The 16,904-nt window shown below is 44.6% G+C and overlaps 1 pseudogene; it reads right to left on the reverse strand.

Moving 5' to 3' along the window:
- Nucleotides 1–10,037: 10,037 nt before the first annotated feature.
- Nucleotides 10,038–10,467, reverse strand: Rpl26-ps6 (ribosomal protein L26, pseudogene 6; annotated as a pseudogene).
- Nucleotides 10,468–16,904: the final 6,437 nt, after the last annotated feature.

Genomic DNA, 16,904 nt, shown 5'->3' on the forward strand with positions numbered 1-16,904 from the left:
GGACAACAATGATTGTGGTGGTTTGATGATGACGGTAGTTGTGATGATGGCAGTGGTGATGACAGTGATAGTGATTGTGACAGTGATAAATATACTGATGTTGATGGTGATGACACTGGTAGGGATGATGGTAGTGATAATGATGATGATGACAGTTAAGATAGTGATGATGGTGAGGATGGTGGTGGGGATGATGGTAGGGATTTGGTGGGGATGATGGTGGGGAGGATGATAGGGATGTGGTGGGGATGATGATGGGGATGATGGTAGGGATTTGGTGGGGATGATGGTGGGGAGGATGATAGGGATGTGGTGGGGATGATGATGGGGATGATGGTAGAGATTTGGTGGGGATGATGGTGGGAATGATGGTGGGGATGGTGGTGGGGATGATGGTGAGGATGGTGGTGGGGATGACGGTGGTAATAACGATGATCGTGATGATAATGAAGACGGTGATGTGGGGATGTGATGATGGTGTGTTGGTGGATGATGATGTGGTGATGGATAGTGATGATGATAATGGTGGAAAGGACAATGGCAGTGATGGTGGAGATCATAGTGGTGATGGTGATGGTGGTGACAGGGATGCTGGTGACAGTTGTCTGATAATGGTGATAGTGGCGGTTGTTGAGAATGGAGAGACAAGGTCCCAGCACTCTGATACAATCTGCAAAGGACAGCTTGGAGGTTTTGGAACAAATGAGAACATTCTGAATAACACTGTAGTACCAATTCTTCTGAATTGCCTTCCCTGGGCATTTTGGGTCTGTCATTAGCCTGGTCTCTCTCCTACACAACTGGACTCTCTCTCTCCTAATGTTTATGGTTTTGATTTTGTTCTCATCCTCTTTATTGCATGTACACCTCTTTGGTGACATACACTTCCTTGTGCTGACTTAAATGGACTTTTCTGTCTGTCATACTTAGGATCTTTGAGTCCGCCCTTCACCCCAGAACATTCTTTTCTTTTCCATTCCATAAAATCAGACAGGTCATTTCACAAAACAGACAAACAGAAAGTTACAGTGCAATGTGACACCACAGGGCCAATGCTCAGAGGCTCACGATGACTAAGAAGTGTGTCGTCTCTGACTTACTGTGTGACCTTGGGGCCAGCCACTTGCCCTCTCTGTGTCTCAGTCTCCCGTGGTGGGATCATAATATCTACCGCCCAGCAGAGCTGAGAGCATTGAATAAATGATTATCTCGAACGCCCTCTGAGCTTCTGGGACAAAGGTGCTATGTAAATGCTCAGTACCCTTCTTCGTCTTCTTCTCATTAGTATTATTCAAACCCAGATGGCATTATTATTGTTGTTGATTGACAGCCCTGCATAGCCCCATTCATGGGTGTCAGAGAGCCAGGCGGTAGTTAACACAAGCAAAAACCATGTTTAAAACAAAGCCCAAGGAACACTCCAATAGTCTGTGCCTTGGGTTGCTATTAAAGCCACAGCAGCTGCGGTGGCAACACGGAGGGACAGGGCAAAGGAAACGCATCCCAGAGCACAAAGAGGGGAAAGTGGGTCTTGACACTGATCATATAATCGTGCTGGGCTTTTATAGACACTGGGAGGCCTCAAACAGAATAAATGCTTGAACTTGATCCACAGTTTACAGGCAGCGGCTGTGAAGGTCTTTGTTGCTGTCACTGCCATGTTAATGACCCAGCTTGGGGCTCTGCCGCCACCGCCACTGCTTCTTCCAAAGAAAACAAATCAAAACGAGGAACTCCATGTCCAGCAATGAGTTTTCCATTATACAAAAATTAAATATAACCCTTTGGTAGCTGGGCTGTCACCTTGCCCTAGTGGAGGCCGATGAAGGCATCAAGGTGCCTGTGAACACTTTGAAGAGCTCTAACCAGTTCATCCACAGGGAGGCCTTGTGTTTTTAATTGCAAATAAACAAATAGAAATCCATGATGGTGCCTTCCAACTCTGAGGATGGTGTCTGCTCTGAGGGAGCCTAGAGGCAGCAGCTGCCGAGGGAGGATAGGACCATTGGCTGATTTCTTTACACCATTCTCTCTCTCTGTATGGATAAGACCCTCCCCAGAGTACATGCTGACCACACAGGAGCTTTAGTATGTGACACTAGAGGACTTGAGTCCTACGGGTAGTCAGGGGGCATACAATTCACAGCCTAGGATTTTGATTATTTATTTGCTGTTGACACAGTAGCTCACGTAGCCCAGGCTGGCCTCACTCGATACGTAGTCAAAGATGACCTTGAACTTCTGATCCTTCTGCTTCCTTCTCACAAATGTTGGGATTCTAGGTAGTGCTGTGAATAGAAGCCAGGGCTTCATGCATGTGAAGCAAGCACTCTCCCAACTACCTTTCCCATGCCCCTCCCACTACACACACAGAAAGGGACGTGTAATGCACCTTTAGTGGGGCATCTGGACAAGTGAGTAGATAACATATCTCTAGGATATGGGCACACGTACATGGGAAGGTGGGTGACTGTTATAAAATATGGTGAGGCAGAAGTAGGGATGGTAAGGCAAGAGAGAAATCTTGGGAGCAGATCACTCTTGGGGAAGGTTTAGGAATGCAGTAGAGGGCATGAAAGTAAGTGAGACATCTGAGGTCCAGGAAGGCTTCCTGGAGGGGGAGGTAAACTGGTCCTTAGAGATGCTGGCTGTCTATGCCCCTCCCTCCATCCCCATTTTTCTTAGATACAGCATTAGGAGCCCAGTGTGTTTCTCCATGAAGCAGAAGGCACCGATCCTAGTCAAGGGGAACATTTCTTTGAGCCAAATGCATTGCAACTTTGCTTTCTTCTCATCTCTGTATTTTATCATGCTTTACATTTGTATCAAACTCTTCTCCCTCACTGGATCCTTCCCGGTGGTCCTTCGATTTACACTAGGAGGGCACCCACACACCCATCCATTCATCCATCCATCTTCCCATCCATCCATCCATCCATCCATCCATCCATCCATCCATCCATCTTCCCATCCATCCATCCATCATCCATCCATCCATCCATCCATCCACCCACCTGGTGGGTCTTTTGCTTGACATCCTTCCTGATGGTCTTTCACTTGACACCAGGAGGGCACCTACACACCCATCCATTCATCCACCCATCTACCCATTCACCCATCTATCCATCCATCCACCTACCACCCTCCCATCCATCTTCCCAACCTTCCTATGGATTCCCTTCCCACACCTTCCTTATAGAAACTGTGTAAGTATACTAGATGCTAATTAATAGGCTCTGTCTTCCAGCAGAGCTGGTTTCTTTCTTGGGTTGGGAACAGCACCCTAGTGGCACAGAGTGTTTTTTTTTTTAAGATTTATTTACTTTATTTATATGAGTACACTGTCACTGTGTTCACATATGTCAGAAGAGGGTGTCAGATCCCATTACAGATGGTTGTGAGCCACCATGTGGTTGCTGGGAATTGAACTCAGGACCTTTGGAAGAGCAGTCAGTGCTCTTAACCCCTGAGCCATCTCCCCAGCCCTGTGGCACAGAGTGTTAATGCAGAAGCAAGCCCAAGCACTTTTGGCAGCTTCAAAGGGATAGAGATGAGGTAAAAGTTGTGATCTGAGACCAAAAGCAGGTTCCGCAGGAGTCACTGGAGGTGTAAAGGGATGCAGTCTAAAGTAAAGGGTGCAGGAACTGAGAGGAAAATGGGGTGCTGCCATAATATAACACTGGAGCAGTATTGGCAGAAGCTGTAAGGAACTATTAGTGGAAATACACAATGCTCTATGTTAGCGACTTTTCTTGTCATGGTGATAAAATGCTCAACTGAAGCAACTGAAGGAAGGAAGGCTTGATGTGGCTTACAGTTTCAGATGACAAAGTTCATCCTGTCAGGAAAGAACGGAGGGCAGGGTCAGCTTCATCCATGGCAGTGGAGGTTGCAGCCTACCAAGCTCACATCTTGATGGAAAATGGGAGAACACAAGGCCAGAAGCTAGACGAGGTGATAACCCTCAGAGGCCCACCCCCAGTGGCCTACTCCCACCAGTTTGACCTGCCCAACACAGGGAACCAGGTTTTCAAATCCATAAGCCTGTGGGGGTACATTTCACACCCGGACTGGAGCAGGCTCACAGAGACTGTTGGCAGGTACCTGAGGTCTTAAGACGATTGTCTACCACATACTAAAGAATCCTGTGAAAAAGATGTTTTAGGGACTTTGAAAGAGGAAGATCCAATATGGGGTGGCAGCAAGTTTGGCATCAACCTTTCCTGCAGTCACGTGGGAAAGAAGTTGCCCCTAGAGGACAGGGTGATGCAGATAAGGAGATCTCCAGGGTTACAGGGGACTCTGGCTGCTTCTTGCTATAGTGGAACTTGAGGCAGGGGGATAGCTCAAACTAGAGACTAAGGAAGCAGGTTTTCCAGAGTTTGAAACCCTCCTGTCCTTCCAGATAGAAGTAGGATGGATGAACAAATGGCTCTGGACAAGATTAAACCTGGGGAATGATGAGGAGAACTTGGTCTGAAGATGGAAAGAGGGTGTGACCGTAGCATCCTCTGTTCAGACCTTGGAAGAAGCTGAGGGAAAGCCCTGGAGAGTGGCTCATTCAGAATAAAATGGAGAACAGGATGGCAGGACGTTTAAGACTCCTGGGCAGCAGCTGGGGCTGGAGAGATGGCTCAGTGATTAAGACACTAACTTCCCCTGCAGAGGACCCAGGTTCAATACCCAGCACCCGCACGGAAGTTCACACCCTCTGAGACTCCAGTTCCAATGGATTTGACACTCTCTTCTGGCAGTCAGGGGTACCAGACACAGATATGCCACAGACATACATGCAGACAAACACTCTTACACATAATATAAATATAAGTATTTTTTTAAGAATTCTAAGTAGATTCAACAGGAGCTCAAGGTTGAGAGTGGTTTACCTGGGAGAGAGGCATTGCTGTGACCTTTTCTCATGCTGTGAGCTAAAAAATGTACAAGGTTTTTTGTTTGTTTTATTTTATTACCTTTTCTGTCATGTGGTATATACTAAAAACATCTTCTAAATTGTGACTGACATATGGGAAGAGGAAGTGGGAGTATTCTAGATGCTTTCTAGTGATGATGTTTTTAGTGAACGTTTTGTTTACAGAGTGGTGTCATTGGGAGGGTGGTTTGACAGCATCAGGACAAGACTTCTAATGGCTGTGTTAAAGATGCCTGTCCCCAGAAGGCATCCTACATCTGAAATGTAACCCTTCCTGTGTCTTGGGATCACCCCTGAGAGAGCCCAAGGCCAAAAGCTGAAGTTTCTTATTGTCAGGACAACTGCATCTGAAGACCAGTGAGCAGGCCATGGAAGAGTTGGTCCACTATGGACTGAAGAAAAGATTCTACCAAAAACATTTGCTCATCTGCTCTCTTTCTAATCCTTCGAGAAAGCCACAGAATCCAGACCTAAGGATTACCATAGGTGTGTACATCCCAATCTACACAAGACATATGCAAAGACGGTACAAGGTCCTGCCTGCAAAATGTATTTATGAGGGAAGAGGAGGCCTGCTCTTTTCCAGGATGGCACAGCTCTGGGTGGAGCTTGGACGAGCAGCGTGACAGTGACATAACAGCCTCACTCACAGCCTTGGCTTCAGGTGTCGTCTGAGATGTCAGACTTGCTGCTCTGGAGGCCATCACCCCAGCAGTTGGTTCTGTGCTGTGCAGGCACTCCTGGATATTGAGAGATGAGGATATACGCGGCTCTTTTAAGCGATCAAGACACTATGTATTGCTAAAGGATGATGACCAAAGAACTAGCAAAGAAGTAGACACAGAGTCTTGCTGTTTGGATCTGAACTGATCCCTGTTCATCATTCTGAGCTCTTGTTTCTATGGCTGGTGAGGATGCTTGGGGAGGCTGCAGAACCATGAGGAGGTAGCAGCTGCTGGAGCCAAGCTGCTGGGAGTTTTCTTTGGGGGTCTGCTCTCAAAACTAGCTTCTCGTGACACAGTCTCTCTCGACTTCCTGGCCCACCGTGCTCTGAGAAGCCTCTGCTATGCCTTCCTGTCCCCATAAACTGAACTGTCCCACCATGGTAGGCCAAAAACCTTTGAAACTGTGAGCCAAAGGAAACCTTTGTTGTTTCTGCCAGGTTTTGGTGACAGTAAGGTAAATAATAGAGCAAGAAGCATGCGCAGGGTGGCAGCATCGCCCATAGAGGCAGAGTTGTTAGTAGGCCACCAGATGTCCCAGAAAGCAATGGTCACAGTAAAGGGGAAGGATAAAATGCTATTTGGCAAGCCCTAGTTCCGCCTTAAACCTGAGAACGGAGACACAGGCGCACAGCTCCAGAGATTTTTCTGGAGTTCATTACTTCCTGGGGTATCTCTACCTGAGCCTTGAAGCCTGACTCGAAGTCAGGCAAACTCAGGGTGGTAGAGAGGGCTTAGCATGGAAGGAGAAACAAAAAAACAGCCATGGATGAACAGGTAGTCTAAGGTGTACGGGCAGGGCTCTGAGCCGGGCAACTCACAGTGCTCTGTGATATGTAGAAGTTGTATTGGTCCCTGTGCATGTAAACCTTCAGCTCTCGTCTGGCACAACCTCGCTGTGGGATGCAGGGATTGGGAAAATCCTGTTCTGTGATAACTCCATATACTGTGGTGTTTATGGACATAAGGCTGCCCTTTCCTCCCATCTAGCAGGCAGAAATCTGCGGGTGAGGTAGGAGTGAGACATTTATTACATTGTGATAGTTGAAAGATGGACTTTCAGAAGTTAAGCGGTGATGGTATGTCTTTATAGTGCTAGCACTTGGGAAGCTGAAGCAAGGGCACTGCAAGTTCAAGGCCAGCCTGGGAGAAAAAGGAAGTTTAAGGCTACTCCGGAATAGAATATTCAGTTATTTTTTTCGGGAAGCATCTTCCATTGCTGCCCAAACCTATTTTTTTTTTTTTTTTTGGACAAAGTTCATGCTTTGCTTCTGGCATAGCAGGTTGTCCATGAGATCAAGGCTCCCAACAAGGTGGACATCGGAGCATCATGGATCCCTGTTCACTGCCCCAGAATTAGGATGTAGGACCTGGGCTGGGGCAGCAGCTTTAAAGGCCAGGGGTTCCCACTGACCTCAGGCAAGATGGCTGCCATTGTGTAGATGATAAGCCATCCCCTAGAGTAATCTTGTAACAGGGACACACGTGCTTTCATACCTGTGTTGTCAGCCGACAGAGACCCCGCTCTTTCCTTAAGGCTCTGGTTCTTAGATGTGGGCCCAGAAGAGACTACTCAGTGCTGGTGTTACTGGTTAACTCTGGTTCTGGGTGACCAGTATGGTCACCAGAGATGCAGCTGGCTCCTGAACCCCTGACTCTGAGTTAGAACAACTTAAGCCGTGTTGTATATAGTACTCAATAAACCGGGTATGGTGATGTATGCCCTTCATCCTAGCATTTAGGGGGTGGGAGGAACTAAGGCAGTAGAGCAGCCACGAGTTTGAGAATAGGCTATAGAGTGAGCTCCAGGCTATCTATCCCGGGCTACAGAATAAGATCATGTTTCAAATGAGCGAACACACACGCACACACACACCCCCCCACACACACACACCCACACACACACATCTTGAAGATACCTTGGGAATAAGCTTATTATCTTTGTATACATTACAAGTTGAAATGATAATGTGCTAACATTTTGGTTGTAGTGGGTCAACTACAAACATGTATATTAATATCATATATTTTCTTTTATTATTATTAACTGCTACTAGAGGTGGACCCCTGGTCATCCTCTTTTCAAAGCACAGGCTCTGGTGCTGAGCTACACTCTGGCCTAATTCTTTCTAATGCATTAAAGTATATAATTTTTGAATGTAGCCGATAGAAGCTTCAAGTTCACACAGCGATCTATTCTGTACGTATTTGTGATGAATGTGGCTGTTGTAGAACTTAACTCTATTCCTAGTGCGTGATGGAGCTACTACGCATGGTGTGAGGTGAAGCTAAATGTCAATGGTTTGTGTGTGGAGCTGTGATTGGTGCCTTTCCTTAAAGCTACGGTCTTTCCCTAGTGGCTACTATTTTGTCTATTTTGTTCTTTTTTATTCTCTTCTCTCTCCCTTTTCCCTTTCCCACCCCCCTCCCCCCTCCCACACCCTCTCTAGACCAGACTGACCTTGAGCTCTGAGATCCCCTGCCTCTGCTTCCCGAGTGCTGGTATTAAAGGTGTGAGCCATTTCTGCCCATTGATTTCTGTTTTAAACATGTATGGTTGCTTAGCAATAAAAATCAAAATGGTAAGCCCAAAGCATTTTCTTTTCCTTTCTTTTCTTAAGATTCCAAGCTTTCTTCCCTCTTCCTCCTGCGCTGTATTCTGGGTGTCCCCACTCTCCAGCTCAGCAGGAGAGATGGCCAGCCTTGGAAGAAAGGCAGCCTGCTGACTTTGGTGTTAAGTTGGTGTTACACTGCGTATGCATTATGTAGAATGCAGAGGCTGGGTCTCCACATTCTAAGTGGTCTTAAGCTAAACTCTAAATCATTTCCAGGGATTTAACCATGGATTCAAAATCTGTCTCTTGGAAGTAAAACATTGATTGGGGGCAAGTTATTAATAATTATCCATTAAATATGGCACTGTGAAATAAAGCTGGGGGGTTTTAATTAGACATGTGCAGAAACAGCAATTTGGAGAATTTTAAGTCTGGATTTGTTAAATCGTCAGAGAAGAAGACAGGATCTCATGAGTTAAATCCAGATTTTCAGAGAGGTGAGATCCTGGAAGCAAGGAGCAAAGTTCAAGTGGCAGAATGAGAATAGCATATTAAACTGCTCTCCTGCCCAAGCTTCCAGCATGGGGCTTTGCCGGGTACATCCCTTGCTTTGCACAGGGCATGCTCTCCCAGTAAGAGCCCTTGGCCTGGTGGGAGTGCTGCAGGGGGACTGTTGGCCAGGCCGTTCTGGGAGGAGCCTCTAGAGGGATGCAGACAGGCACCAGAAGGAGGCTGTGGTTTTAGGGGATTTGCTTCTTTGTTTAATTCCTTTTTTGAATGCATTAAATTTCTTTTCCCAGCAGATGCACAGATTTGAGATGAAATTAAGATTTTTTTTTTAACAGCAAAAACCCTACTCAGTTGACTTGACAGTGTGACTGAGCTGGGGGGCAGGGAGTGACTCTAGTCACTTTCTGAAGATGAAAAGAAAACTCTTCTGTTTGTCTCAGGCCACCATATCTTTTTTTTTTCTCTTATTTTGCTGTAGAGAAAGGGAAAAAAAAAAGAGCTGGAAGGATTCAGGGAAAGTTGGGCAATTAGGCAAACACTGCTGTCTGCACACTACAGCACTGCCTCCCAATGTCCTTGACAACTGACCTCCTTGTCAAAAATGGACTCAAATGTACCCCCCACCCCAGATCAAACTCTAATCTGCGGGAGAGACACGTTGGGATTTTATAAACAGCAAAGCTATTAAACACACTGGAGCCTGAAGCAGCTGAGTGCTTTCTATCATGTTTCGAGCCCTCTGAAAATAAGAGGGTTACCCGTGCTGACATCTGTCTGTTCTTCGGTAAAGCACACAGCCTGAGGAACGAAATGCGATTGCTTTCTCCTGTGCCTCAACAGCCCCCAGGCCCCCAACACCATACTTCTATGAGGGGTTTCTTAGGAGAGCACAACTGGCTTTGTGTCGCCAGTTTACAACCCAGAGGGTAGAAGTTTTACCAGGAAAAGCCATGTTCTGTTTCATGTCTGTGTTTCTAAGTGCAGTTGAGTAAGGACAGCGCATTAGCAGAAGCACAGTGACTGTTACTGCAGAGACAACAGCACAACAATAAAGCATGTGTTTTCTCTTTTTCCCACATGCTTCCTCCTTGTCATTCACTCCCTCGCTCCCTCTCTACCTCCCCCGCTCACCCATTACGCCCTCATGGAGTGTCTAGCTCTAGCTGAGCCCTTTACTGACCTCCAGTCATGTGGCTATGGCTTGAACAGCATTTGACTTGAGGAAGCGCTCAGCCCCACTGGGGAGATACTGAGAACTAAAACTTTTTTTTTTTTTTTTGACTACTTAAGCAGTCTTTAATGAAACCGTGCACGAGATTTCTACTCTTGCATCGTCTTGATCGTTTCTTCCTTGTATTTGCCTTTTTTCTACTTGTCGGGACTTGGCTTTCCTTTCCAGGATCCTCTTGCTGTCCTTGTCCAACTTTAGCCTGCTAATACCCACCATGATGGGATAGAGGCCCACATGGAAAGTTGGGCCATTAGCCTTCTCTCGCTGGACTCGTTCGATATACAGGACGCATTTCTTCCTGTACACTTGGACCACTTTGCCAATCTGCTGGCCTCTGTAGTGTCCTCAGACAACCTGAATGTCATCATCCTTTCGAACAGGCATAGACTAAACGTTATACTTCTGTCTCAGCAATTTGGAAAGAGGGGAAAACATGATCTTCCAGATGTGAGAAGGTGCATTGAAATGCCGTTTGCGGTTCTTGCTTCGGTCAGAAGTCACGAAGGGATAGAACTTCATTTTGGCGGCTACAATCCAGGAAGCTTGATAACATAAGCAATGGGAAAAGGTGAACAATAGTAGACTAGGAAAAGTGCTCTATGGTAGTACGCAATAGTACTCTCTTGCCCCGAGAAGAAATAAACAAGTTTATATGTAGGATTGGGAGCCAGCTTCCCTGCTGAAATGACTTCTGAAAGATTAAAGGTACAGCAAGAGAGCTGTGTGGCAGAGGAGACAGCACATGCAGACAGGTCATCCCTCAGTGTCCACCCATGGGGTGGCTGCCAGGATCTTCTGCAAATACCAAGACCCATGGATACTCTAGTTCCTTCTGTGAGCCAGTGCACTGTTTTACAGAGCACTTTAAATCATCTCTCGACTGTGAGTGGCACCCTGAGAATACTGCTGGAAGTAACTGTCATCTGCATTGCTCTGCGAATCAAGACAAGAAAAGTATGTGGGGGCTGGGGCGATGGCTCAGCAGTTAAGAGTACCTGTTGCTTTTGCACTTGTGGATCTGGGTTCAATTCCCAGCACCTCCGTGGTAGTTTACAACTATCTCTAACTCTATTTCTGGAAAGCCAATGCCCTCTTCTGACCTTTGTGGCTACCAGGCATACATGTGGTGCTCATATATACAGGCAAAACACTCATACACATAACAGAAAGTTTTTAAATTTAAAAATTAAAAGTACATGCACTAGAGAGAGAGAGACAGAGACAGGGAAAGAGAGCGACAGAGAGAAAGAGACAGAAAGATAGAATGAGAGAATGAGAGAGAGAGAGAGAGAATGAGAGAGAGAGACAGAGACAGAGACAGAGACAGAGAATGAATTAAAACTCAAGTACTCAAGTACAATGATGATCAGGTCTCTTCTGAAATCATACCACCAATGTCCACTGGCCAAAGAAATCTCACAAACAAGACTAGAATAAAGGAGGGAGAGACAGATTCTAATACACACAGACACAGACACAGACACAGACACACGTACACAGACACACACACACACACACACACACACGCACGCACACACACACAGGAAGCATATGGCAGACACATTGCAAAGGACACACAGGTAGAGATAGGATGAATTCGTGGCAAACCACACAAGATCAGGAGGAGCACCTGCTAACAATCGAGGCTGGGATCAACTAACACGGTGAGTGAAATCCAACCATGCATCAGACCAGAACCACCCACGGGGACAGCATAAAGCCAAAGCTTTAAGATCAAGGATGAGAAAAACAAATTCCAATTCCCAAAAGAATGTTGAGCGGCAACATTCGTATTTGATAATAATGTTAATTTAGCTAAACGGACAGAGAAAAAGAGGAACATCAGGTAATAAAAAATGGATCCCACAAGTTAATGAAGCAATCATGATATTGCATGTACCTAACAATTCTTTATTTTTGGTTTTTTTAAACAGGATCTTACTATGTAGTTTTGACCGTCCTAGAACTCATTCTGTAGACCAGGCTGGCCTTGAACTCACAGAGATCAACCTGCCTCTGCTTCTTGGGTGCTGGGATTAAAGGTGTGTACCACCATTTCTCAGCTCTAATAATATATTTTAATGATATAAGAAATATAATGATATAATAAATTTATAAAAAACAGTCTTGACATTGCTCTACCAGAAAATGAGCCCAATAATCTATAACTTTTGAAGAATGTAATCATAACTTTATTTATTAAATTTATATAGACTCCTGTATGCAACACATTAAGATTATACAGCTTTCATATTGAGATATTTATAAGATTGGTTTTGTTAATAATTTATATCACACACATTTTGGCCATCGTACACTTACTTAGACATCCACAAACAAAATAGAGAGCTTTAAAAGAAAGTGAAACAAATCATGAAAGAAAACTGTCTTCAAAAACAGAAATAGATTCACAGTTAATATTTGGATTCAAGAGGAACCGTAATGGAAAGTCTAAAATAATCTAAACTAAATCTTTAGTTTAATAAATAAACTAAATTGAGTGGAATAAGAGAGTGATTAAACTGTATTTAACATATTTACATATATGCATATATAACTTAATTTATATATAATTTAACTGTATGAAATACAAGAAGTTCTGCATTTGCCCTCTATTGAAAATGCAAGGTAAATTGAGTGTGGTGGCTCTCGCCTGTGCTCAGGAGGCTGAGGTAAGATCTCAGGCCTTAGGCACATCCTCCATCCCTGAGTTTTTACAACCCCACAGTAGATTTCAGTGCGTCTTCTTGACATGTGGAGGAGAGAATGGGGAACAGCTCCACAGTGGCACTGTCTTTACAGCCAGAACTGCTTATCTCTGAGCATCTTCAGTGCGAAAAGTAAGCCTCCGCCTCACGTCTGTTGCTCTTCAGCCTGTTGTCATACTCGTAACCAAGCCTCATCCCACGAGCACAAAGAAGGCACATTAGCTTAATGAAGCATGTTTATTAAAAAATATATTGCAACATTGATTGTAATGCCCAACACCCGTGTGAGATCCCTGCTGAACTCCCACTACGGATGATCTAGAATGAACCTTTATACCTAAGCCAAGAAAGGAGTGTTGCTGTACTTGAAGTCTTAGCTAATACAAAAAGACATGGGAATGAGTAATAGGCGTGAGAACTTTAAAGTAAAAGGAGAACTGCCCTATTTACAGGTGACATGACATGCTCTACTGGACTTCATAAATTGTCAGCATCAAGTGTTCTCTAAACTTAATCTTAGACCAACAAAGAAATCAATACTTTACCTGTCTCCAGGAAAGCGCAATTACAAGTATAGAGTTAAAATGTACAAAAATTCACAAAATGTCTCTATACATAAGTGGTGATAGGTTATTGAAGGAAATGAAAGACACCCGACTTGTTAATTAGGATGCTTTTAAATGTAAGCTAACATATCCAACAGGAAATGTCTTAAAAATATTTTTAGGTCTAGGTATAGAGCGTTTTCCTGGCATTCATGAAGCTCTAGTTCCATCTCAATCAATGTAAGATCAGTTAATCATCGATCAGGCAATCAATCAATCAATCACTAATGTACGCACAGCCTGATGGCTCAACAAGTAAACAAGGTGACCACCAAGCCTGATGACCTAGATTCAAATTCTGGAACCCATATGGTAAAAGGAGAGAACTGACTGCCAACACTGTCCTGTAATCTCTAAATATATTCGCAAGCATACACACAAAGACACAAATAAGTGTATTTTTAAAAGTGTTTTACACAATAAGACGTCTAATCTAACTGAACTGGGTCCAGGATTGGTTAGCTTGGCAACTCAAACATGCCATCAAACTTCTTTCAGGCTGTCTCCAACTTTATTTTCAATCACTCCAGCATGGTTTTATGCCCAAGTCTCTCCTCCCAGTAGGGTGAACTTCACATGGAGTCTTCACATGGCTGTTATTATCATGTATCCACTCAAAGTTAAGCCTTTTCTATAAAACGCTACTGTGTGTGTCACTGTCATCAAGAGATGATGAACGGTACCTCAGACCTGCACAGTATCTATTCAGAGAGGAGAGTTTCCTGCCAGAAGAAGAGGGGCAGGGTGCAGTTATTGCTGTGGGGTAGACAATCGGCAGACCCTGCAAATAAGAGATGAAGGAACCACTGTTACTACAACTCCCCATGATCTATGAGTGAAGTCTAATTGATATAAATAACATATGAGGACAAAAGGGCAAGAATAGCTACAACAGTTCTATAGGGGGGAGATGAGGGGGACTTGATCTACCAGAGATCAAACATCTTGAAGAGCCATGCTGGTTCAGATGGCAGGGCTTTTGCACAGGACAGAATAGGCATGGGACCATGATTATTTGAAAGTTGGCTTGTGGCAGAGGTAGCATTATCTTATTCTTTAAGTCAATGTTTCTGTGATGGCTAATCCTACTTGTCAGTTTGACACCCCTGGGAAGGGGGAACCTCAGCTGAAGAATTTCTTCTACCGTGTTGCCCTGTGGGCATCACTGTGGGGGAATTTTCTTGATTGCTATTTGATGTAGAAGCATTAAGCCCACTATGGGCGGTGCCATCCCTAGGCATTTTGGCCAGGGCTATATAGAGTAGCTGATTGTAGATAAATCTAGGAGCAACCAGGAAGCAGTGTTTTCCCATATTTACTGTTTTCTGATCCTGCCTTATGCTTTGGCTTCCCTTCAGAATAGGCTGAAGTCTCTAATAGGAGACAAAGTATTTTCCTCCCCAGGTTGTTTTGGCCTGTGTTTTATCATTGCAACAGAAAGTTAACTGGGAGAGTTTTGAAAAGAAGCACAATAGTCAAATCTTTGACTCCACTGATCAGAATGAACAGTATACTCTTCCCAAACTTCAAAAATACTGTGTTCTCTCACAGGCCGTGAGTTCTAGGACCACCCAAGATGCCCTACCAGAAAGGAAAGGCATTTAGGAAGCAGCTATTTCAAGCTTTTTTTTTCAATGAACACATTGTGTCTACTGCTTCAACCCATATTTCATTTCCTCCCAGGGTTTGGAAATGGATATTAATCTCTTGTCCCCAGTTCCTGTTCAACTGGGTTAAGAGTCAGTGTGGGAGAGATGAAGAAGTTATGAAGAATTCAAACCAGGAGGCTGGCAGGACCAGATGTGCCTTTTATACAGATTGTTGGGCCACAAGAGGATAGGATACAAAAGCACAATAACAGATAATCTTACCCTCAAGGGTTTACAAACCTACCTGAATGGATTCTGAATACACACAGAAGAACAAGAAACCGTGCTTGCTGGCTCACGAAACAAAAGCCTGGGAACTCAGAGAGGGAGGAGGGGGTCTTCGATTCATGGAAGCTGTTAGGGAGGAGCTGGGGACTGGGCTTGGCCAATTTACTCATCACTTTGGAGCTCAAATTTCTTTTTAATTAATTAGCTAACTATTTGGGGTGTGTGTGTGTGTGTGTGTGTGTGTGTGTGTGTGTGTGTGTGTGTGTGTATGTGTGTACATGCTACAGCATGTATGGAGATCAAAGAACAAGTTCTAGGAAATCTGTTTCATCTTCCCATCTTGTTGAGGCAGGATATGTCTCATTCCCACTGAGTGGTGCACTCCAGGCTGTCTGGCTTCTGAGGTTCCAGGTGATTCTGCTTCCCACCTCACTCCAGCAGCTCTAGGATTGTAGACTCACACCATCAGACCTAGCATTTTAGGTGGGTTCCAGGGATGGAGCTCAGCTAGTCATTGCACAGCAAGAGACTTTCTCTGCTGAGCCATCATGCCATCCTTGAACTGGATTCTTGCCTATAAGAGTGGAATAATGTCCCTTCCTAGCCCAAAGCTGTTCTAAGAATTATGTGATGTGCCTTGGATCTCTGAACTATAACACTTACTCATACCAACAGTAAAGTGAATGACATTGGCTTCTTTGTCACTTGTAGTCATATTCATCATGACCCCTTTACAAATGAGGGAAGGAGCACCCAGTCTTCCTGCTGGAAGGAACATAGGAGTTTCTACACACATTCTTCATCCAAGTGGCTGTCTTGTCTCCAACTGTCCACTTTCCAGGACTGCTTCTCTTTTCCATTGTAAGGTTCCTTAGTCCACTGCTGTGCTGCAGGAATTTTTAATCCATGGGGATGAAACCAGACTCCCTCCCACTGCATCTCTGTCCATAGTTTGACCTGTGGGAGCCACACAAAATGACCTTACTCCCTTCCCCATTTGACAGCATTGTGGGAATTGATGGACGGCTGTCAGGGCTCCTCTGTTGTATCAGCCTTCACAGGTGTTGGAACTGCCCGTCTTGTGACATGGTTTCTGGGACAATTCACTAACCCAGTGTCCTTGGTTTGCCCATTACTTTGTCAGTAAATTCTTTAACATGAGGATGCCACCTTCGCTGCCACTTCTAACCAGAGAGAGTGTAAATGTTCAAGAGTGAGGCATTTGAAACCAAGCATGTTCCTAACAGAGTAATGCATATCTATCAAAGCTGTGTTTTCAAAGACTATATAGTGACATGAGGGAGATAGTCATTGTCTAATGAGGAAATGATTATTCTACTGTGAAACGGAATCAACTCCATGGTCTTGCATGTTCTAGACAACCTATTTACTTCTGAGCTATACCCCCAGCCCCAATACCAAGTTCGTTGGTGCAGAATGTAAGTACATAAACCTCACTTTAGATAGTTCTCTCCACGTAGCTCCTTGAGGCATGCAAAATAAAAAATTGATGAACAAACAAAATGCTAACCAATCAACTAACCAACCAATCAAACAAACCTTCAGGGATATATAGTAAGCAGACAATAGTTGCTTATGTTGTGTGTAATTTTAAAACTCCATGGTATCACCTTCTTGGGCTGTGCTCTCACTCAGCTCAGCTCCATGAATTCACTGCCACTGGTCCCACTCCAGTCATAGCTCTGCCAATGGTCAGCTTGTTCTCTGACCTCTAAGAGCTGCCATCAGTCCTCCAACCCCTCCTG

This window comes from Rattus norvegicus, chromosome 4 (genome assembly GCF_036323735.1).
Source record: "Rattus norvegicus strain BN/NHsdMcwi chromosome 4, GRCr8, whole genome shotgun sequence".
Lineage (NCBI taxonomy): Eukaryota > Metazoa > Chordata > Mammalia > Rodentia > Muridae > Rattus > Rattus norvegicus.